The following is a 22,852-nucleotide window of genomic DNA, read 5'->3' on the forward strand; positions in this document are numbered from 1 at the left end:
ATCACAGCAACAGGGAACAGAACAAGGGCTGCTGTTGCTCAGAGACATTCCCTGGATAGATAAGTGTAATACATTTCAACAGCAAATCTCACAGCCACGCGCACACTTGACACACACCGCAGCCTTTTAAATTACATTTGCGGTGTGCTACCACCAACGTGCACATAAATAAAAACAATGTCTCACTCTTTACAGAAACAAAAAAGCTGCTATAATGTGAACTTGTACATCATGAAAACACATTTCCAAAAATCAATAAATCAATCCATAAATAATCTGGCAACTCCTTTTAGTTTTGAAGCTGTACCGTTGGAATGGAAATGGAAAGTTTTGGATTGAGGTTTTGCCATCTAGAAGTCATCAGCACCGTGCACATGGGGTTTAATAATCACCTGTTAAGTGATTATTGATTAGTGATTACAAACCCTTTTAGCAGGGCTTGTCTTGCTGATACTATAGATAACCTGAATAAGCTCTATCTCAAAACTAGTTTATCCCGAACAGCATCCTGTATTTCCCTCACATGCCATGCTGGTTGGGGAGCAGTAACCTGGCCCCGAGGCGAGTGTGCTGCCCGGTGAGCCTGTCTGGTGCTCAGTAGGCACGCAGCTCTGTTGTTGGCAGCGGGTCTGGGCACTATGTGATTGACAGGCCTGGTGAAGCTCAGTTCAGCATGAAGTGTTTGTGACTGAGAGGCAGTGCTGGACAGAGAGGGGGGAGGGGGGGTTGGGTTATTCCTCACAGTAAAGGGGGTTGGGCTGGGTTATAATTGCAATAACACTGGTAAAGCACTTCTGGTCAAATAATCTTCACAGCCTGTTTTGCTTTTGTTTCCTGTTTTTTCTTTAAAATCCATTTATTTAAAACAAAATTACAAATCATGGCCCCAGACACAGTTGTTGCCTTTGGAGCCGGTGGCTCCTCGGCCAAATCCAATTGCTGGAGCCACTTGAAGAGCAAGCTGGTTGCTGTCATATTCAACTGCTTAAAATACAACAACTTGTTAAGACACTACAGTGATACTAAAACAGTAACGCAGTGTCTGTACTCATGTGTTTGTTGCCACACTGCTGAATGATGAATCTATGCAGCTGATGATTACAATGAACTCTGCGTGATTTATATGTGAAATACTTAGCGGGTGTTGTGTCTGGAATTGTTGACGGCACCTCTAATTGTGTCCAGTAAAAGTTGTAACATGGGAATAGTATGCTGCAGCCCCCGTGCTCGATGCCAGTGAAGTCCTGGTTTGACAGCTTGTAACACACACAGCTCTTAGGGTTACATGTTGCCATTTGTTTCTCAGTAAAAACATGTTTAAATTGAGTTGGTTCTGCTATTTACGATATTAAATGTTTACACAACACTGTTGGTCACCTTCGCATGAAACTGAGGTTCCTGTATTCTGTTGCTGTTAATGCAGCACCTTTCTGTGCTGACAAGCATTTGCTGTTATTATTATTTATTTCTTAGCAGATGCCCTTATCCAGGGTATATATTTATTCCCGTCCTTCTCGCATTTCAGTTATTAAAAACATATGAGGTGCATTTTTTTCCTCTTACAGACATCTTAGCGCATTCATCAATATTGACAGAAGAGAAAGGTTACATGCGCCAATGCGACTAACCCCAAAAAACTGTTGACTCATACCCTGTCTATCTATCTATCTATCTCTTTTTTTTTTGCATTTGCATTTGCAACCATTTTATTCCCATCTTACACATTATACACAGCATGACTCTTATCAAGAACATGAGGTGAATCCACACTGGATTTTAAACCTTGTATTTTACCGTCACCCTGATGAGATTATCAACATTAAAAACCCGATCGATGAATCAGCACACCCCTAAAAGGGGGTGCAGTGTCAGGGCTGATCTGTGGAGAATGCATTTACTGTACTTTATCCAATTCAATTTATTGATATTCACATTGCCTAAAAGCAGAGCAGCGGTCTCTGATCATAGCACAGTGCATTACAGTTCACACAGGGAATGCAACAGTACATGAGAGCGTCAAAACACAATCCTAGGTTAGAACGAGGAACCACACTGCTAGATTCTACACTTAAAAATGTACCTCAAACACATTTGGAAAGTGCCTTTTATGCTATGCATCCAAAATTCAAATGGGCGTTGATTAATATCAGTAGCACGCACTGAATTCTAAATCGGTTCATCTAACTGTTGTTTACCAGCCTTCATGATGCAGGAGTGCAACAATTCATAGCCTTGGGATGCATGCTCCCCCTCCTCCCCTCCACACACACACACACACTGCTGCCTGAAGAGGCACCTGCTTGGAAATGCAGGCGTGTTTACCACACTCCACAAAGCCTCAGTAAAAACAGAAACTGAGTTGTTCAAGTAAAGGACTTCACTGCCAGGTTCTGTTCTCGTTTGCTAGACAGAACTGATAGTTAATAAAGTACATGTCAAATGTTGTTGTTTTCAGAGGCTCCCAGAGGACATGGCTTTCCTTCTCATGATTATATTTTTTTCCTTTGGTTCTGAACCCAGCCAGTCCCTCGGTATAGAGCACAGTTAACCCTGCAGTGATTTTTTTGGTTGCACACAAACACAAACCTCATAACACATGGGGCTAAATTCTCAAAGCGATTTGCTCCAATTTGTCATTAGCACACTTTTTTTTTTTAGAAAGGAAAAACGCACACAGTAAAGTTACCAAACCAGAAATAAACAGCAAAGACTTTTAACTCAGGGGCTTGAATGAAGTATCGAGTTGGATCGCATTCGTTTGAAATGTTTAACTGGTGGGATTCTTTCTTAGAAAAAGAAATTGCACTTATGATGATTTGGAATAAATAGCTTTGAGAATCAGGCCTATTGTCACTCTGCAAAATATTAGGGGTCTATTCAATTGAACCAAGTCATTGAAATCATTCAAACAGGATCCCTTCTTGATGTTTTAGATTTGCAGGGAGCCTTGCATACACTTTGAGCAGTTTGATTTTATTTTTTGTAACCTTGATGCACAGAAAGTCCTTTTTGAATGGTCTGAACAGTGGAGGTATGTAGATCAGCTGTGCTTCCAAGCCAGCCTCGTAGAACACCATTTCATGATAGTCTATACTGTGTCGTGTGTTGCTGGGCAGATTATTTGGTACAAGAAATAGTATCTAGTTGCTGTGTGTATAGATAGCTTAATAGATAGTTGGATAGATAGAGATGTATAATTATTAATTCGATCCTGTTGTTTCTGACTGAACTGGTTGCAGGGGTTGATCAGTTGTGAATATTGTGTCTCAGAGTGAATCATTGTACTACACTGTATCTGCTTTATTACAGTAATGTCAGGGCATAATAAATTAACAATGTCAGGTACATCCGTGTGTCTAAAACACCAAAAAACTGACTGCACCCTATACAAAGAAAATCGGAGAAAAAACAAAGCACGGTAATGCAGTATTTGGCATTTTACAAAAAACATCATTCCAAAAAACGTTTTTTTATATTACATTCCTCATAATTATATATATTACATTCCACACAACAAAAACTGGGATCTTGACAGAACAGAGGAACAAAGCGTTGATGACTGTAGAAAGCCTTTCCTTTGCAGGGGGTCAGCGTTAGTGAAGCGTCTCAATTGCTGATGGAAACGGACCGGACCGGACCTGCTTTTTAAATCTGAAGCAGCACTGGAGAATTTGAGCTCACTGTTTGGCAGCTTGTGTTGCATGCTCTTCCCAGTCTGGTTAAAAGGCTGAAGGCTGGTTTTTGAGAGCCAGAAGTAACTAGGGCACCATGAGTTGCTGTGTTGATATTGATATTTAGTGTTATAATGAAGAAATCACACACACACACACACACACACACGCACACACACAGAGCTATTTTTCCACTTGCTAATTTAGAAAGTGCCTCAAGGATTCTGACAATGTGGTAAATTGATGCAAAAACACTTTGTGATGCGTACTTTCTGCCTGACAAAGACTTTGTTTTTGTCCTTCGATGCATTCAGGTGTTTGTTCCCCAGTACAAATCACAATGTATCTTTTTTTGCAGTTTGTATGTAAAATAAGTGCTCTGCTCAATTCAGTACAACTCTATTTGTGTTCAGCACTGTGTCAGTTCTAAAAGAAGCATTATAACTTATTGCTGCCACACTAGGAGGGGTGAGGAGCTTCTTAAACCATATTAGAAACTTATCAAACTAAACAGGGAGGTGTTAAAAGGCAATGCTGTGGAGTACTCTGTGTTCAGCAGCTAATACTTTGGAAACAAGAATACATTCTGTAAGGCATGTAAGGCTCCACACAGTTTTAGGAGTGATTACATTTTATTAGGAATGGTTTGTTCAGATTGGTTTGCAGTGGCATCCAGTTTGCATGTTACACAACACAAGGAGAAACAATGTGCAGGGTTTCTTTTTTTGGGTCGGTATCCTAAACTGTGGTGCCACCTTGGCTCTGCTTTGTGTGTTCAGCGTTATGCAGTGAGTGGTAAACACTGCTGGAGCTGCAGGCTCTGAACTATAGCTCTGCCAGCCACGCTTCCTGCTGCCAACTTCACTGCCCAAATGTTTTAAACAACCACCGAAGCTGACACTCTTGGCATTTACTTGCATTTAGTTTCACAAGCAGAAAAAGCTTTTGCCCCAGTAAGCCCTTTTACTGTCTGGATCCAGTTTGCTTTATTTTGTCTTCACCTTTTTGTTTTAACTTTTTACGCTTTTGTCCATCGCCTGAGGTTAAAAAACTAAAACAAAGCACTGGTGCTTGACAATCTCCTGCCTGGGTTTGGTCTAGGGAAGGGTCTCTATACCGGTTTTTAGGCTTTCTGTAGTTTAGGTACATTACGGTATTGATATCGTTCCTTTTATTCTACACCGCAATTATTGTAAATTATACAACGGTTAATGCATTTTTAAACTGCAAACATGCGTCTTCCAAATCAAACGATGATCCTTGCAGCCTTAGCAAGGCTGTCTGATGCAGAACTGATACTGTATTTTGATCATTTATTTTTTTGTAAGTCTTTATTTTATAGCTTGTATGATGTACTGTAACCATGATATTAAGGTTAGCACAGTATTTTCTTTAGCGGTTCTCATACCGTGCACATTCGATACCGTCCCATCCCTAGTTTGGTCTTTGTCAGTAACTGCAGGACGAGTAGATGTTTATCAAAGGGGAAGTGTGTTCATTGACTTGGAGGGTGAGCATTGTGTGAATGTCTCTTTTGATGTCTCCTAAATTCGATTTCGGTTCCCAAACAAGGCTCTGAAATCCACTGCGCTATCAGATCAAGGTTTTAAAGATCCCATTTATTTTACTTGCATATCATTCATTTAGAACCTCAAGCACTAAAACCATAACGGCAAACGTTTTTGTCTGATGCCTGTGAGGAAAGAATTAGCCTAAATCCTGCTCCCTTTTGAGCCACTGCAGCTATTAGTAGAGCTTATCTGGCTGCACCCAAGTGTGTTACTATATATTTAAGCACAGAAGAAAAGCCTGGAGTGGATCAAACTGCTGTGCAATGGGAGTCTTATTTCATTAGTTAATTTTTTTACTTTCTTTCTAATGTATTTTGTATCTATTTATACATTTGTTTCCCAGAAGGTGAGAACGATTTGAAGTGTCAACGAGATTCCCATCGCTGATAATCCTCCGGGCTCAGTTCTAATCAGATTCTCATCGCTGACAGTCTTCCGCAGGGCCCGTTGCTGGTGAAAGAGAGACGGCTGGGTTCATGAGAGGGGAACAATCCAAGCATTGGGCTTTTTTATTCTAGCACGCTGGCAAGTCAATATTTGCATTTTATGATGTGATCATGTTTGTCATGCCCCAATGAAGGTGTCAAAGCCAACATGCACCCTGCCAGTTTAGAACTGCTGGCTTTAGCTCAGATACGACCAGGTAGTGCATACTGTCAAAGTTATCCACTGCCAGCCCATCATTCACATTAAGACACAGTGTACTGTATGCATTATAACAGTTTACATTTCTGCACTACCATCAACAGAAAATGATTATTCCCCGTGGGGACTCAATATCCTGGCAGCTGTTGGGCTTATAAAAGGGCTTGAAATGCGTAGGCCCCAAACCCATTGCTGGGTTTCAGAACTACCTTCAGTTCAATTATTTCAGTGATCCAGGAGCCAGGGGTTCCTGCATTTTACAACTCTCATTAAAATAAACCTACAGGGCTAATGCGAGTTTTAAGCCCTGCTATAAGCTGTGGTGGAGACGCCCATACTTGCATATGTGTCTGGACAGCGGCTTATCCAATAAAAGACTTGCCTAAACTTGGTCGGGACATTCCTTAGCACACGTTATTAAGAAGACATTTGTTTTATGAACATAAGAACATAAGAAAGTTTACAAACGAGAGGAGGCCATTTGGCCCATCTTGCTCGTTTGGTTGTTAGTAGCTTATTGATCCCAAAATCTCATCAAGCAGCTTCTTGAAGGATCCCAGGGTGTCAGCTTCAACAACATTACTGGGGAGTTGATTCCAGACCCTCACGATTCTCTGTGTAAAAAAGTGCCTCCTATTTTCTGTTCTGAATGCCCCTTTGTCTAATCTCCATTTGTGACCCCTGGTCCTTGTTTCTTTTTTCAGGTCTTACTTACTGGTCTGTAGTTACCTGGTTCAGTTTTGTTTCCATTTTTGTGGATCAGTATTATGTTTGCAATTTTCCAGTCTGTCGGTACCACCCCTGTGTCAAGAGACTGCTGCATGATCTTGGTTAGCGGTTTGTAAATAACTTCTTTCATTTCTTTGAGTACTACTGGGAGGATCTCATCCGGCCCAGGGGATTTGTTTATTTTAAGAGCTCCTAGTCCCTTTAACACTTCTGCCTCAGTTATGCTAAAGTTATTTAAAACTGGATAGGAACTGGATGACAAGTGGGGCATGTTGTCCGTATCTTCCTTTGTAAAAACTTGTGAAAAGTAATCATTTAATATATTTGCTATTTTTTTTCTTCATCTACGATTTTGCCATTTGTATCTCTTAGACATTTAATCTCCTCTTTGAATGTTCTCTTGCTGTTGTAATATTGGAAAAACATTTTGGAATTGGTTTTAGCTCCCTTAGCAATGTTTATTTCTATTTCTCTCTTGGCCTTTCTAACTTCCTTTTTGACTTGCTTTTGCAGTTCCGTGTACTCTTTCTGTGTACTTTCTTTTTGGTCCTTTTTTAATGCTCTGTAAAGTGCCTTTTTTCGCTGAATATTTTTTTTAATTGATCTATTAAACCATTTTGGCCATTTAGTTTTACATTTAGATTTGTCTACTTTAGGGATGTAATTGTTTTGCGCCTCTAGTACTACATTTTTGAAGAACAACCATCCTTTTCCTGTGGGTGTTTTCTCTATTTTACTCCAATCTACTTCTGTTAGTCTCTGTTTCATACCTTCATAGTTTGCTTTTCTAAAATTGTAAACCTTAGCTTTAGTCTTTACTTTTGGGGTTTTAAAAAACACTTCAAATGAGACCATGTTGTGGTCTGAGTTTGCCAGTGGTTCTCAGGCCTCTGTTTTAGTTATTCTGTCTTTGTTATTTGAAAAGACTAAATCAAGGCATGCCTCCCCTCTAGTCGGTGCCTTGACAAATTGTGTTAGGAAGCAGTCATTTGTCATTTCCACCATTTCTATTTCATCCTTCGTGCTACCCACCGGGTTTTCCCATTTTATTTGGGGGAAGTTGAAATCCCCCATTAGTATGGCTTCTCCTTTGCAATACACGCATTTCTAATGTGATTGTATAACAGATTATTTTGCTCACCGTCTGAATCTGGCGGTCTCTAGCATGCTTCTATTATTATGCCCTTTGAATTTTTGTCCGTTATTCTGACCCATATTGATTCGGCTTTATTTTCTATGTCCAGTTTTAACCCCTGGGCTTCAAGACTGTTTCTTATGTATAGCGCTACCCCTCCTCCTCTTCTGTCCTGCCTGTCTTTCCTATACAGTGTATACCCACAAATATTATATTCGTCCCCATCACTCTCAGACAACCACGTTTCTGTAACACCTATCACATCATAGTTACCTGTTAGTGCAGTAGCTTCAAGTTCTAGAATTTTGTTTCTCTTTACTGCTTCTAAACTGCTCTGCACTTTTCCACGCCTGTACTTCTCCCACTCGCTGTCGCTTCCACATAAGCACAGTATGTCACTAAGATTTGTATTTGCATTTTGAGAATTACTTTTCCGATTGATATTGATTATAGAAGTTGGAACCTGGACGTCTGTTTTAATGTTCTGTATAATACATCCCGTGGATGTAGAGCAGAGGGATGTACTGTTACAGTAGAATTTACACCAGTGGCAGGGGAGATATTTACTGACACAGTGCAGGTTTTGACTTGATATCGTATCCTAGGTTATGAGAGATTATTATTATAATTATTATTATTATTATTATTATTTATTTCTTGGCAGACACCGTTATCCAGGGCAACTTACAGTTGTTTCAGATACAGTGCAAAGTATCACATTACAGAATATCATTTTACAGATAAGAGCAGTTATAAAGTACAATAAAATCAGTAGCAAATAAGAGCAAACTAAAGAATACAGTGAATAATTGCATTTAAGAGCGAGTTTGACTAAGAGCAGTTAAAATATTTGCTTATGCGAGTAAAAGCCAGTAAGAACACGTAGTAAGTATGATACATGGATGACAATGATTTCAAATAAGAGCAATTAAAAAAAAAAACAAGTGAATACGGATACCTGTAAGAGTAAAGTCAAATACAAGATACAGGAAGTAGTTCTAGTTAAGAGCAGTAGTAGAATATGGCAAGGTGTGGAGCAGTTCAGTGCAAGTACAAGCTGATGCAAGTACTGGTACAATTGGGTGCTGTGTAGTCCAATATAGTCGAGGTTTACAGATGCTGTCTGAACAGGTGTGTCTCGAGTCAGGGACTCACAGCAGTCCTGATATCTGTGTGTAGTCGTTCCTCCACAGTTTTTAAAAAACAAAAAGTGAAAGTAAAGTTTTTTTTTTTTTTTTTGTGGTGCCTACCTAGGGGGATAACTGATTGACTGACCAACCATTTGCTGCATTCTCATGCTAGCCAGTCACTCAGTTTCAGGCACAGCTGAAAGTCTTTGGTTGAGGAGGTCTGCGATGACAGACCGGCGTATTTAAACAGTGCTGTATCCAGGGAAGATGATTTTTTTTTTTTTAAGAAAAACCGTGAATTTAGTTTTTAAAACCCAAACTAAGTAAGATTTTGGTAATTTCAAAGGTGTCATCGTAACAACGAAGTCCCAAGTCCCATGCAAGTTCAAAACCCCTCAGCTGCAAGCTAGTGCCAGTGGAAGCCCACATTGTTACTTTTTCCTCTATATCAATCCTCAGAGAATGTACAGTTGAAGAAATAGCCAGTTTGGATAGAACTATGTGTTACTTTAGCCTCACCAAAGTGGCCATAAGCAATGCTTGAATGCATGACAAGTGCAACTTCAAAAATCTGCCAATAATCCAAAATCCCTGGATACCAACATATTTTGCTTGATGCTTGTAATTCTCATTAACGTCTATCCAAAGATATTATGGCCTAAACTTGGTACAAATAGCAAAAATTCTAATTTCAAATGGTTTAATGACCAGTGCTGGGACTTGAAACCAAATATTTTTCTTGGAAGACTGGTATCTAAGGGTCTTACAGCAATACTTACATTGTGGGACCCACATCCCCTACAGGGTAAAGGGCTGTGCTGAAGTTGGAGTAAAACTCGTCAGCTACCCCTCTTCTGGTAATTTGCCAGAAGGGAGTAGGGTGCTGCTGGTATTTTTTCTGGAAAGTCCCGTTCAATAAGAGTAGAACGAGGTGCTACAGATGATGGTAGCATCTAGCTCTCCAAAGATGTTTTGGTTTTAATTTGGCTGATCTTATAAACTATATAATGAAATGTATTTAACCGTTCACATACTGTGTGATTGTTCCCCCATTATGAGAACCCTCTGTATGTGGGTGTACTGGTTCAGGTGCAGGGTGATGAGCTTATTGTTATTTACTGTGGTGCTCTTTCGCCCTCGTCCTGTCTTCTTCCTTTCTTTTTGTTCTATCACACTATCATTCTCTTTTTCTCCAGCTCCTTCCTCCCCAAAGCTAGATAATTCCCACCTGCCTGGCTAGCACCCACATCAACAGCATAAAGGCTCCGCTAAGTCTGGTGTGATCAGACTAGAGGAGTTTAGATCCAACCATGAACCCCCCCCCCCCCCCCCCCCCCCCCCCCCCCCCCCCCCCTCAGTCTAGAGATCAAGTGGCTAAACAGTTTAGGACGTGTGCAGTACATCACCTTTACTGTAGCAGACTTCTCAGTCTGATGGTTCTTGATCAATTGTGAAGGCAGTTATAAAACACAGGACTTGGCACAGAGAAATCTGATCTGGCCTCTGTTGCTGCTGTATCTGTTTTCCTTCTACGTCACAACCCCCATATGTTATCTGTGGCCTGATCACTACTCTTTTAGGGGTTTAACGATAGACTAATGTTATGATACCTATCACGATATGCAGGTCATGATACGATATGGATCACGATATGCAGGTCCTGATACAATATGGATCGTGATATGCAGGTCCATTGTTGGAAGAGAACATTTCTGTTTGTGTTGTCGTCCCCCGTAAACATCTCACAGCCTCCAGGGTACTCCAGCCCCCAGTTTGGGAGACGCTTGTCTAGAGGTTGAAGTTGGGAGCCAGGACGCAGTGTGGTGTACTGCAGTGGTTCGAGCTGTGTGATTTGACATGCTGAGTGCCATGACCCTGTTCTCTTCTTGTTTTCTGTACAGTATTGGCATGCTCCTATCTAGTAAGTGTACAGGTTTATTGGTGGAAATTAGTAATATTTTGTGTATTTGCACGTCTTTGTGATGTTGCTCTCTCGACCTTGTTCCAGTGTATTCTAGCTGTAGACTCTTGATAGTGTTATCACCTCCAGTGGAACATGGTCACACCCAGGGACCTTCACATTGAAGGGCACCAACTGTTCAAGCAACAACATCATGCAGCTTGGATTTGATACACTTGCTGGGAATTTCTTCAAGATGTCCCGTGAACTAGTTGTTTTAAAAGTAGAAGGAAAATGTTGCAGTGATGGAAATAACACAGCAGTTTCATCCATTACAAGTTTTACTACAAGCTTGATTAGCCACAGGATACAGGTAACAAGCTCAGGTGTGTCGTCTTAAACTCCTAGTAAAACCAGGAATGGATCAAACTGCTATGAGTCTTACAGTAATTCCATCACTGCATTGCCTGAAACTTGCTGCCTTGGCATTTACTGTAGACCAGCTCTGTCAGAAAAGTTCTCCCTCAGATATGATTAACACACACACACACACACACAGTCCCCTGTACATTCTTTTCAGCAGCCTACTGTACCACAGATTTTTATTTAAGACAATATGCTCTTGACTGTCCCAAATATGTATTTGTTTATTCTGTTCTTTTAAGGTCCTTTGAAAGGGTTCAGTAGAATCGCTTTCCTGGCTGACGCACAGACAGTGACTTGGAGAGTCTCTTACACAATGTCCAGAGGAATGATGTGAAATGACAAGTGGAAGCACTGTTTTTAATTCACTTCCTTCAAGAAGATGATGCTGATTCTAGCCTTAGTTTTTTGTTTCAAAATTGTTTTCACCTTGTCGGCAACCAGCGGAGCATTCCTATGAACAGCAGACTCTCCTAGCCCTGTACTGTACATAATGAGCGAGCTGGAAAGGTAATCCGGTCATGGAGTGTGTAATCAATAGTGGCTGTGATGAGAGCAGGTGGCTTGGTTTGTCTGTTTCAGGGCAGTATTGTTCTGGTATAGTAGGTATTGTAGTTTACAATACTGAAAGTTAAGCATCAGCGTGTCAGGTAATACGGTCTTACCTTGGTAGTACAGTACTTAGAAGTTACAACAAGTTTATTCCCCAATTCGTGAGATACTGTAACACCAAACTTTCCACCTAACTCCTGGCCCTGTCCTGTATTACACTTGATGTTATCATACCTATTGAGCCCTTGTGATAAAATTGCTTTGGTTGTAAGACTTTCTTAAGGTATTAAATATGGCCTTGGATAAGCCAAGTGTTTATTATGGAATATTTTTAGCTTAAGTATATGTTTGTTTTGTGATGAAGCGTGTGCTTTCATGCAAGGGGGGAACAGAAAATCTACTTTTATTATCAATGGTTTATATTTAATGTAATGAAAAGCATATTTAGAGAAATCTAAATCTACATTTAGTTTTATTTCTGGCTCTGCGTGCATATATTTTTAATAATTGATGTTTTCTTAGTGTCTCTCGGCATAATTCCAGACGACGTCTCTAGTATGCTCCAGGTCTGTTGACTGAGTTCTCTCTGCTTCAGCTGCAGTGATCAGAAGGTCATTCAAGTGATCTTGTGTCATGGGGTTCTCTGACTATTTGTTAACAAACTATAGAGCTGAAAAGCTTCTCTCATTACTGCAAGACTTTCACAGGAAGTGTCAGGGCGATCTGGTATAGCTTTGCAATGTGGCTGTATGCATCCAGCACGTTAGCCTTGCACAGGTGGATTTTACTCTCCTCCGAGGAGTTTGTATTCCTGCTCTACCATCTGTGGGTCTGCATCTCCTCTATACTGTAGTAGCTGTAAGCTGCCACAGTCTGCAGGTTTTTGTTAGGCTGCCTACAGGTATGTGTTTTAATAGTGGCAATGCTGCAGGGTCACAACTCTGGCACACTTTCTGTACATAGATCCAGGGTTGCAATGCAGAATTCAATGCAAATGTTATCCTTTTTTTTCAGTATTAATTAATTTTCACATATTACAAATAAAATAAAGTACACAAATTCATCATGTACATAACAGCACATATAGAAATGTTATAGTAATTATATCTGTACAATCATAATTACAGTAATCCATCTCATATCTACCCTAACCGTTTATCCACCATGATCAAGCTCTTCAGCAACGTTCGTTTATTATTGAACAGAGAACATTAGCTCAGAGATTGTAGATCTTACCAAAGTTGTATGTGTTGTATGTGCTCTGTGTGCTGCCATTGCTGGCAGTGTCACGTGAGCTGTTCAGTGTGTTGGTATGTAAATAAATCCTGTTTGTCTGCAGGGGGGCATATCAGCAAGCTCCCTAATAAAACCTGAATCTCAAAACAAGAAGTGTGTGAGTATAGTAATTGTTACAGCTGTGTATAATGGGATTCCTTTATCCGACTTTTCACATATCCACCCTTACTCTGGTCCCACCGCAGTCGGATGCGCGATGGATTCCATGGATTACTGTCCATTTGTTTCAGAGATGTCCGTTTCTGTACCCAAAACTCTATTAAAAAAACTCTCATCAAGGTAATCGCAGTATGTGCTTAAATTTACTGGATCCACCTACTCCAGAAATAATCGTAGTCTCCAAATTGCATAGAAAAGAAACATCTCGAGGGGCACGCAGTAGATATTACCTCCTGTATCCAATTACCTGTTTTGGGTGGATGTTCCTGGTCCAGTCTTTTGCATCCTTTTCTTGGTTCCTGAAACTCTACTTGTATTTTTCAAGCGAGCTGTTCAGTTTCAATGTGAAATGTTTAACCTGATCTTAGAGTAAAAAACAGGGTTCCAAAAAATATAACATTATATGTTCCCATGTGTTGCTCCAACTATTTAAATAATGCACCTGTAATTTCTATTCATTGTTAACATCCTGACAACTTTTTACACTTATAACTCACATCATGAATCGTTATTGCTGTGTCACATGTTTGCCAATGTGGGCAATAATCCTTAAACCATCAGTGTACTAGAGCAGACATTTTGAAAAGAGCTTTGAAGAGACGTTAGTTTTATAAGTGTAAAGTTTTGTAAGTGTAAAAAGTTGAGGATGTTAACAGTGAAAAGAGAAATTCCAGGTGCATTATTTAAACAGTTGGAGCAGCATGTAGGGATGTGTAACGCTGTATTTTTTGGAACCCCTCTACTTACTCTTTAAAGTCTGCATGTCCACAGATGTTGAGGCCACATCTGTCACTGAAAGAATTCTGCTGAATAGCAAAATTGTATCTGTCAAGTGCTCGATCGGTCTGAATTTGTCATAGTGTTTGTATAATTGACTCAGTGGTGGAAAGAAAGGTCTTTGCAGCAGTCAGTTCTGCTTGACCATTTAGTTACGCTCCTCAATTTCACTAAGTTTTAGTAAAGCAGGAGTCACTGGCTTTCACATTCTTCTTGTACTGCAATAAGAATGTGTCTCTTGGTAGAATTTGTGATAAATGTGAACAGCTGTTTAATGACTCCAAAAAAGTTACGACAGAGTTATCTTGCAGCGTGTGTCAACAAGATGATTTAATCTGTGTGCATAGCAGTGCACAAAATGTGCTTTATCCCTTGACTTGCAGATTATTGACTAAACACTTCTGTATGCTCCTGACTGTTGCACAACCATCGTATCCTTGGCCCGTTGCATTGCAGACGCTGAGTCCATGGTGCTCCAGAGTCTCATAAGATAACTTGCCAGAAGGGCACCGGTTATCATTTTTGCCTGAATTACTGTACATCATTCATGTAATTCAGTTGAGAAGTGCTCTTGCCTGGCACAATCAGGAGTTGTGTCTAAGCAAACTGAATGTTTTTGATTATTTTTTTTTTATGCTTTAACTGGACTTTGGACCCAAATTGGTCACATACTAACAGCATTCAGTTACAGATAGCTTGCATTTAGTCTCCTGAATAAACTAGCAGTCTGGTAGTAGTACCACGTGTTTCATTAGTGTTTTATACAAACGAAAACTCAGCCATGTCAGTTAAATATTTACCAAAACAAACTCGACTCCTACGCCTTTGGCATTCTAGGAAATGCAATGCAGAAATATCTGCCAGTACCAGCTTTCTATCTGCAGTACAAGTTCACTTTCTGTATGGAAATCTGTGCACTTCTCAAACATTTCAAATTTAATAACAAGAACCTTGCTAAATTCAACTCTGTGTGCAAGAGGGGTATATTATTACAGCAGTGAGTAAATGTACCCTGGTGTTTCATTAGTTTTAACACTGTATTTTTGCACTTTTACCATGCTTTTCCAATGGTTATGCCATGCATTTACCATAGCTTAACCAAGCTTGCCTTTAATATGCTTTCTCATACGTCTCTGTGCTTTACCATGCTTTCACTATGCTTTTGTACACCCTGCTTTTACAATGATAAAGTTTTGTAAGGGTTCTCAAACTCAAATCGTACAAAGTATGAAACAATTTCAATTAAAATGAAGTGTTCTTCCCATACAGCAAATGAAACTATAGTGTCAATTACAAAACTAATATCTCCTGTTTCTCACAAGGCTCTCGATAGCGACGACACTGACGCAAGACTTGCTTAAAGTCTTTTAACAGTAGAACAAGCACGTTTATACACAGACCTACAACAACCATGCGTGTTCGATGTGACCAGCATATTAAAAACAACATAAATATTTTAATGAAAGGATGAACAATGGAATATAAGTCATAGTTTTATTCAGGAATGTCATATAAAGTATCTACACAACTGAAACATTGTAAATAAACAGACATTTCAACAAAAATGTGTTTCTATACAGACATATTACATAACGCACCACCTCAAAAAACTGTAAAAAATGAAAAAAACAAATATTTGAAAATAAATTTTTGTATATACAGGTATATCATATACATACAAAACTGTACAACCGGAAAGATGTAAATAAGTATTAACATATTTTAAATAAATGGGTTTGTATTGCCTACATAACAAAGCGTGTATATGCAACCGAAGCTATGTGTTTATAAACAGATCTACTATAATCGAAATGACATGAATAAATAAACGTGAACAGAATGGACTTCATTTACAATCGTTTATAAAGTCTAAGTGCTGCACTAATCGCACAGATCCTGCGCTGTTCAACATTTGCAGTGCACTTATCACAGCTGTCAACAGTAACCCAGGGTTCTGGCACCAAATGCTCCACGGGCACATACCAGTGCAATGAAAGCTTCTAATTCCTCCAAGCATTGACCAGGGATCATCTTGTAGTTGTGGGTGGGCTTCTGCTTCAATGCAGCTTGCACCGAATGCGCTCTCATCAATGTTATGCTTTCCATATGCCGTGGGCCCTGGAACTTCCCTCAAAATATTATGTTCACCCCTTCTACCTGCAGCTTCAACACCAGGATCTATAGTGTTCCAAACAGTCTTGAGTGCCAGGTAGTGCTGGCTGTACCGCTGGAGAAGCGGCTGCCTCAGATGAAGTAGCAGGTGGATCAGGTGCAGGAGCTGATGCAAGTGAAGTGGCTGGCATCTCTGTAGGAGCTTCTTTTTCCTCAGGATTTCTTGCATCCTCTTTGCACACTCGGTCCTGGCACTTCGCTGGCATCCTCCTCACTGTCACTGCTGCTGAAAGATTTATCTTCACAAAGCCAGATTTGTCATTGTCTGTCTATTCTGCATCAGTAATTCCAAACACTGCTTTGTTGTCATGCAACTTCTGTGATCCAATTTCAGTGTGTATTGGGATAGACCACTGTGCAAAAATATAATTAGAAAAAAAACAAAACAAGAGAGGCTAGAGACTGTAATGAAGGCCCTGGAGAGGCTGAGAGGTGGCTGGACGTGCAGAGCTGGGCAGCTAAGAGGGAGTGGTTTAAGATGAGGTGACTGCTGGGCTGCTGTGTGTGTGTGTGTGTGTGTGTGTGTGTGAGTGAGCGAGTGCAAACACAGTGTTTACTGGAAGGTACGTGTTGTTGAGGGCAAGGCAGCTTGTTTGTGTGCTGGGTGAGAATGCACACTGAAGCTGGCAGCAGCAGAGTCACAGATGCCAGGCTATCGGTACAGCTCAACTTTGATTCTTCAGACGGGGCTGTCATAGGATAGGCTTGTATCCCAAAAAAGGTCTTAAAAAACAAACAAATAAATAAAATAAAAAAAGCCTGCACAGAATAATTACCACACACTCTGAGAATAGCTGCTTACCAATCCCTTTATTTATTTCAGCAGACTAGAAGTGTCTCTCAGTGAGGTCCTAGGGCAAGTCTGTGAGTCAGAGCTGTAATTGATTTGCTAATACTTGTGTGTGTCCAGACTCCTAGTACTGTGGTTCAAGTCAGATCTGGAAATTAAAAACCTTGCTTAATGGGTCTCTGCCATGCTTTTGAAATGTAGGATTTGTTACAGTTCCTATATGTGCACATTGCCATTTTTTTGTTTCTATAAAAGTCACAGTTAACTCTTCCTTACTGAGATCTGTTTTGCCTTTTTTTGTGATTCAGGTTTGTTTAGTGCAAATGTAGAGTTCAAACCTGCTATACTACTGAAACCAGGAGTGTGTATGCTTTAGAGCAGGGGTGCCCAACCTTTTTTAAATGGTGCCCCTTCTATCTGAAGCTTTCAGCTCCAGTACCCCTTAACGTTCCCGCGGTACTGACTGGTACCACGGCTGCAATAAAAGGCAGATAATGTGATTAACAGTTTGCTGATATAGTACAGAGTACCAAACACTAATTCATAAAACATTTAATCACATAATCAAGAGACATTATTGGGAATCTCTTCAGAAACACACGTATTTGCTTTCTATTTGGCAAAAAATTAAAAAAATTAAAAAAATGTGTGCCATTTAATATAAAAACTTTAACCTGAAGCTAATAATTGACAATGAGAAAGTTTTTATCAAAGCCAACAAGTGTTTTCTTCTTGCATTTCTCTTTTGCAAGTCAGAATTGTATCCATTTTTGATTTGAGAAGCAATTCACAGGATAATCTGCCAATCTGTCAAACTCCGGAAACAATTCAACCAGCTGCTATTGCGTTTACTAAAATGCACCCACGCTGTAACATCAGTGGAAACCTGCCCCATTCAAATCGCAATGCGTACAGGTGGATGATCATTTTGAAACTATAGTCACACTGTGAACTTTGAGCTGCTAAACAAAAATGAAATATTTTTGCACGGTGGTTTAGAGATAATATATAATACCAAAAGATCCATTTAAGATCATTATTTTCTTTTGCTTTATCTTTGCATTTCTGAGTCGTCCTTGGTATCCCCTCGGACCATCAGAAGTACCCCGAGGGGTACGTGCAGCCCAGATTGAAAAGCTCTGGTTTAGAGGATTACATCGTTCATCGTCATTTATTTAAATGTGCAGACCCTCCCGCAGTGTGTCAGCAATGCATGTGCTGCACTGCACTCACAGTCTTTATTGGAATAGAGATCCGTTTGCATTGTGTGCTATTTTTTGCTCTGCAGTGTGCCGGTCTATCACATTCAAGTCCAGAGAACAGTAACCCAATGCATTTCCAATGCTGATTCCTCTTCTAGTGCACTCTGTGGATGGTGTTTCAAGTAGAGTAATACACCACATCTGCTGCAGTTTGCCCAGGAGACCTCAAGGAAACAAACTGTTATTACTGCTGCTCTGGGCTTTTAAAACAATGTGCTGTAGTCTGAACACTACGTGAATCTGAGCTAATTGGCTGTTTGGCATACCGTTCTAAACTATATGTCGTGACTGCAGTTCGTGTGTTTTAATAAACAGGCATTTCCAAGTTGCTGGCTACTTTCCTACCGTGTCCCCTGAGTGGAGTCTGACCTACCCGCTGGACATCCTTATTTTATTGAGGTGACGCAGCAGCAAGTGGACAGAGTTCAAACAAGGCTGTCGGGCAAAACTCTCAGTGTGTGACTGCGGTCTAGAAGGTGAATCTGTGCCCCCCTGTGGATCTGAGGGTCTATGTGAACATAGTCTTTTGAAATGTGCGAGTCCTCTAATGCTAAAACTAAAAGCAGACGGGATACAAAGATTGCAGCTGCAACAATAAATCTCCCGACCATCTATTGTACCTGTTTTTAAAATGTGACATGTGTTTAATTTTAAAAACCTCTAACCAGGTATAACTTAAAGCTCTGGGAAGTTTATCAGAGGATCAAAATGTAATTTAGAGGTGTGATCGACACCCTGAGACCCAGAATTCAAGGTAAAGTGTCTATAAATGCAGCTTGGGGAGTAGTGCGGTCCCTCCACCAAATCAACTTCCACTGACAACCAAAAATACCACTGCTGCTCAAGACTGTGTGTGCAGTAAAAATGAGGGAAAGAATCTCAAACAGCTGATGAAATCACTTTGCTAGAATATACTGTAGGCCTGTTCCCCATACACAAGGTATAAGATGACACTTCACAGCTACCACTGTTGACTTCAGTACTGTTGAATCTGGGATAATTAAACCATCTCATTTACAAAACTGTCCTGGGGGAAAATGATTAAAGCCCTCCATACAGTCATCTTAATATACCTGCTGTGCCTGACTACAGTTAATCCACAGTCCCAAGGCCAGTAAACAGCACAGGTTATTTAGAGCAGTGTATTTGATGCCAGTGAATGGAGATCCAGCCCTGAACATCCTCAGAGGAGAGCAGTTTAATGTAGCCCTGAGGGAGCAGACTGTACTGTAGTTGTTATAATCTGACCAGTTCCAACACATTTTTTAAATGAACCAGCAAAGGACTGGGTGCATTCTTGAATCCCAGTCCCTCAGCTTTAATGTAGACCCCATTCCCTCCCAGTCGTCAGGGCTCATCACTAGACCACACTGCCTCCTGCCCCCAGTCCTAACCTTTCCCCTAGTCTACACCCCACAGACACACTGACACAGTCACTGCTATATTTAGGTTGGTGGAGTTGGCACAGAGGGAGAGTTTGTAGCCTCTCTGCTCCTGCCCTCTATACACCACGGGTATTAACTGAATTAAGTTTCATCTCCCCACTACCCTGCCCACAGCCACTCAGATTTTCCTTTTTAAATTGCTTTTTTCCCGACCCCAACCTCCAGCATCTCGCATACTGTGTAGTCAAATGTTGAAGACACATTTTTTTTTCTGGCCTGTAAACCATAGCCCAAATATTGTATGAGATTTACTTGATGTGAAATGGACTGAGCAGTATACTGTATATTGTGGTCACTGCGTCCTGCCCTCTCTCTCTGTCTGACCTCTTTTGTAGTGTTTTTTGTTTGTTTGCTCTTTCACCCACTCTCTTGTTCCCCCTCCCTACAGATCTCTCATTAGCTTGTCTTTGTTGCAGCTTCATCTTTCCTTTTTCATTTAATCATGTGTACTCCTTTCTTCTCTTTCCCTCCCTGTCTTTCACACTTGTCCTTCACCTTCCCTTCATCTGTTCTCATAAATCTCTCTCTCCTTCCTCTCTCACAAACACCACTCTCTTGCCCTGTCCCTCCTCCTTCCTCGCTCATCTGACTGGCTGTATCCACAGTTTGCCTTAATTTAGCCCTCGTTGCTTCCTGCTGTGTGCTGTAAATCTAAGCTGATCCAGTGTGCCACACTAAAAGCCCTTGCATGGTTATTTATTTTTAATTCTAAAATCTTTGTACTGTATAAACAAAGAATACATTGTATTTATACAACACTCCTCTATGTGCATACTGCTTTTCGAGGATGTGTAATAACAAAATGCAGTGAAGATTGCCTTTACCATTTTAACTGCAGTCTGCCTGCAACCTATGGAGGCAATGTTGTTTTTTTTTTGTTTTTTTTTTTATAATACTAATAGTAATCCTAATGAAGTGTTTGTGGAAGACCCTCTTACATGCTGGCCAGGTGGTGTGCAGTCAGCATCCAGGCACAGCATTTGTTTTTCTTGTACACCGGAAGAAGTCCGTCTGCAGGTCTGTCTGTATTGCAGATAATCTTGCAAATGACATGCTAAACAAGCAGCAGCAGTCAAAGTGTTGCACAAGTGCAGTTCTTCTTTGATTTGAGTTTTTTTCCTTCTAATTTGGTAAGGGCACGGACTTCCATCTTGAATCATGTGCTTTTCAAAGAGATCAGGTGAGATCTCAAGTGAGTCAGTCTGCGGTACAAGAATAGAACATCGGCACAGGCACAGACACACGCTGGCCTGGCTCATAGCACTTTTCTGCATTGCATCTCTCGCCCCTTACGGAACCATGGGATAGTAGAGTCATTCCCTAAAAAGGCCAGCACACTCCTCTCTCTCTCCCTTTCTCCCTCTCCGCTCTCCCCCCCCCTCTCTCTCTCTCTCATATTTAGTATATGCTCCCCTCTTTCCTGTGCTCTCTGCTGTTAGAATGCAGGGCTATAGGGTTGCAGGGACTGGCTGTACAGGGCAGGCAGTGAGTCAGCACTTCGTGAGCTGGGACAGAGCTCAGCCACACGCACATACACACACACTCGCACGCACACACACACACACAGTCTCCCCCACAGCCCCAGTCAGTTTAAACCTCACTTCGAGTACATTGCTGACAAGTAATTGTTATTGATTGTCTGTTTCAGTTAGTGTTGGGATGATAATGGGATTTTAGTATCATGATTATCATCTAAGAATTATCACGATAGCTGCTTTTATCGCGATAATTTATTTTTGAAACTTTAAAATTGCAGCAGCAGTGCTTTATTTTGAACACACTTTTCTGAACCCGCTTCACCAAGAAGAAAGGTTTTAACAAAAAAATATTTGGGGGGGTATTCACATGTAGGTTACAGCATGTCTGTCCGAGTGACTCGCTTCCATTTGTTCAGCCACTCATTGAATTGGTACGGACACTTGGTATGGACATTCTGCATTATATCAGTACTACTGTAGACTGCTGAAGGCTTTTCCACATACAGCAAGTGGAGGGTTTACCGACACATTAGCTTCCTCTTTGCTGTATTACAGGGTATATCTATGGAACTACTTGCTTGGTTTCATTGCTAATTGGGTTATATCTGAGTTATACAGCACACTTCTAGCAAACGTCAGCAAAGGAAAAAAAAAAAAGACAGTACAGAAAGCCTGTTTGTATCATCCAGGAGAAAAGCAGGGAGGCAGTGCTGAGAGTGGGCAATGTTTGAATACACTACAGAAATGCTACAAGCGACTTCATATGATTAAAAATAACATTTAGTGTCAGCTCAAATCATTTCAATTGTATGGTGTCACCTGTGAGTGCCTGCTTGATGTTGATTCAAGGAGCAACCCAGAAGAGACAGGTGTGTCTACCCCTCCCAATGGAGAAGGATGAGAGAAGCTTGGCATGGAAAACCTCTCCTAAAGCCTCTTTCACAAGGTATGACAGCAGTGAAGCGGCATGCTGGGCTGTGTGGATTGCCTAAACCAGCATTATGCCGGCACAGAAACGCTATAGTGGGCGTGGATCAAATGGCAACGCCCCACGTGACTGCATGCAAGACATGACAATAAAAACACATCACCGTGTTGGCGTTCCCTTCCTCAAGTCGAGAGTTCACACCAGTATCCTTTATGTAAAGCAAATATGCACCGCATTTTCACTCTGCTGTTGTCTGAACAGCTGGACTTGTTTTAACAATACTGTATGGCCTGCAGTGTGTCTGACCAGGTTGTTATATATAAATATAATTGAAGACTAAAGCAAACAAAACAGCCAAATCCACTTCTTTGGTGGAAGACTGTCATTCTTTTGGTTTTCCGTTGCCATGAGAACAATCTGTTGCCTGACAGGTTTGAAAGTCCTGTCCTGATCCCTTTAGCTGTGTGAAAGGGTTCTGAAGTTATTGTGGAGCAGTTTTGTGCTGTGTGAACAGGGTTTGTAAGGATTGTTGAAGCTTCTCTGAGATGGCTCATTGCGGGTCTTTGTTTGTGAATGTGGCTCTAGTGCACTCGTCCTGCTGCAGTATTTCTAAACTGAGCACTGCTGAGAGTTCACTAGTTATGGATGATCCATATCTACAGCATCACCACATCCTGTCTATGAGAAGAAACACTTTGTGGTACAATTCATGACTGACAGTTTAACTGGTTTGGCCAAAGTTTGAGAAATGACTTGTGCAGCATAGCCCAGACACTGAGATTAGTTCAT

At 40.7% G+C, this 22,852-nt stretch overlaps 1 protein-coding gene across 1 annotated transcript in view; it reads left to right on the forward strand.

Moving 5' to 3' along the window:
• The window catches only part of LOC121304715 (ubiquitin-conjugating enzyme E2 R2), a 37,285-nt gene that overhangs the window by 3,380 nt on the left and 11,053 nt on the right, over positions 1-22,852 (forward strand). The gene's annotated exons all lie outside the window — the stretch shown is intronic.

Source organism: Polyodon spathula, chromosome 1, assembly GCF_017654505.1.
Source record: "Polyodon spathula isolate WHYD16114869_AA chromosome 1, ASM1765450v1, whole genome shotgun sequence".
Taxonomy (NCBI): Eukaryota; Metazoa; Chordata; class Actinopteri; order Acipenseriformes; family Polyodontidae; genus Polyodon; species Polyodon spathula.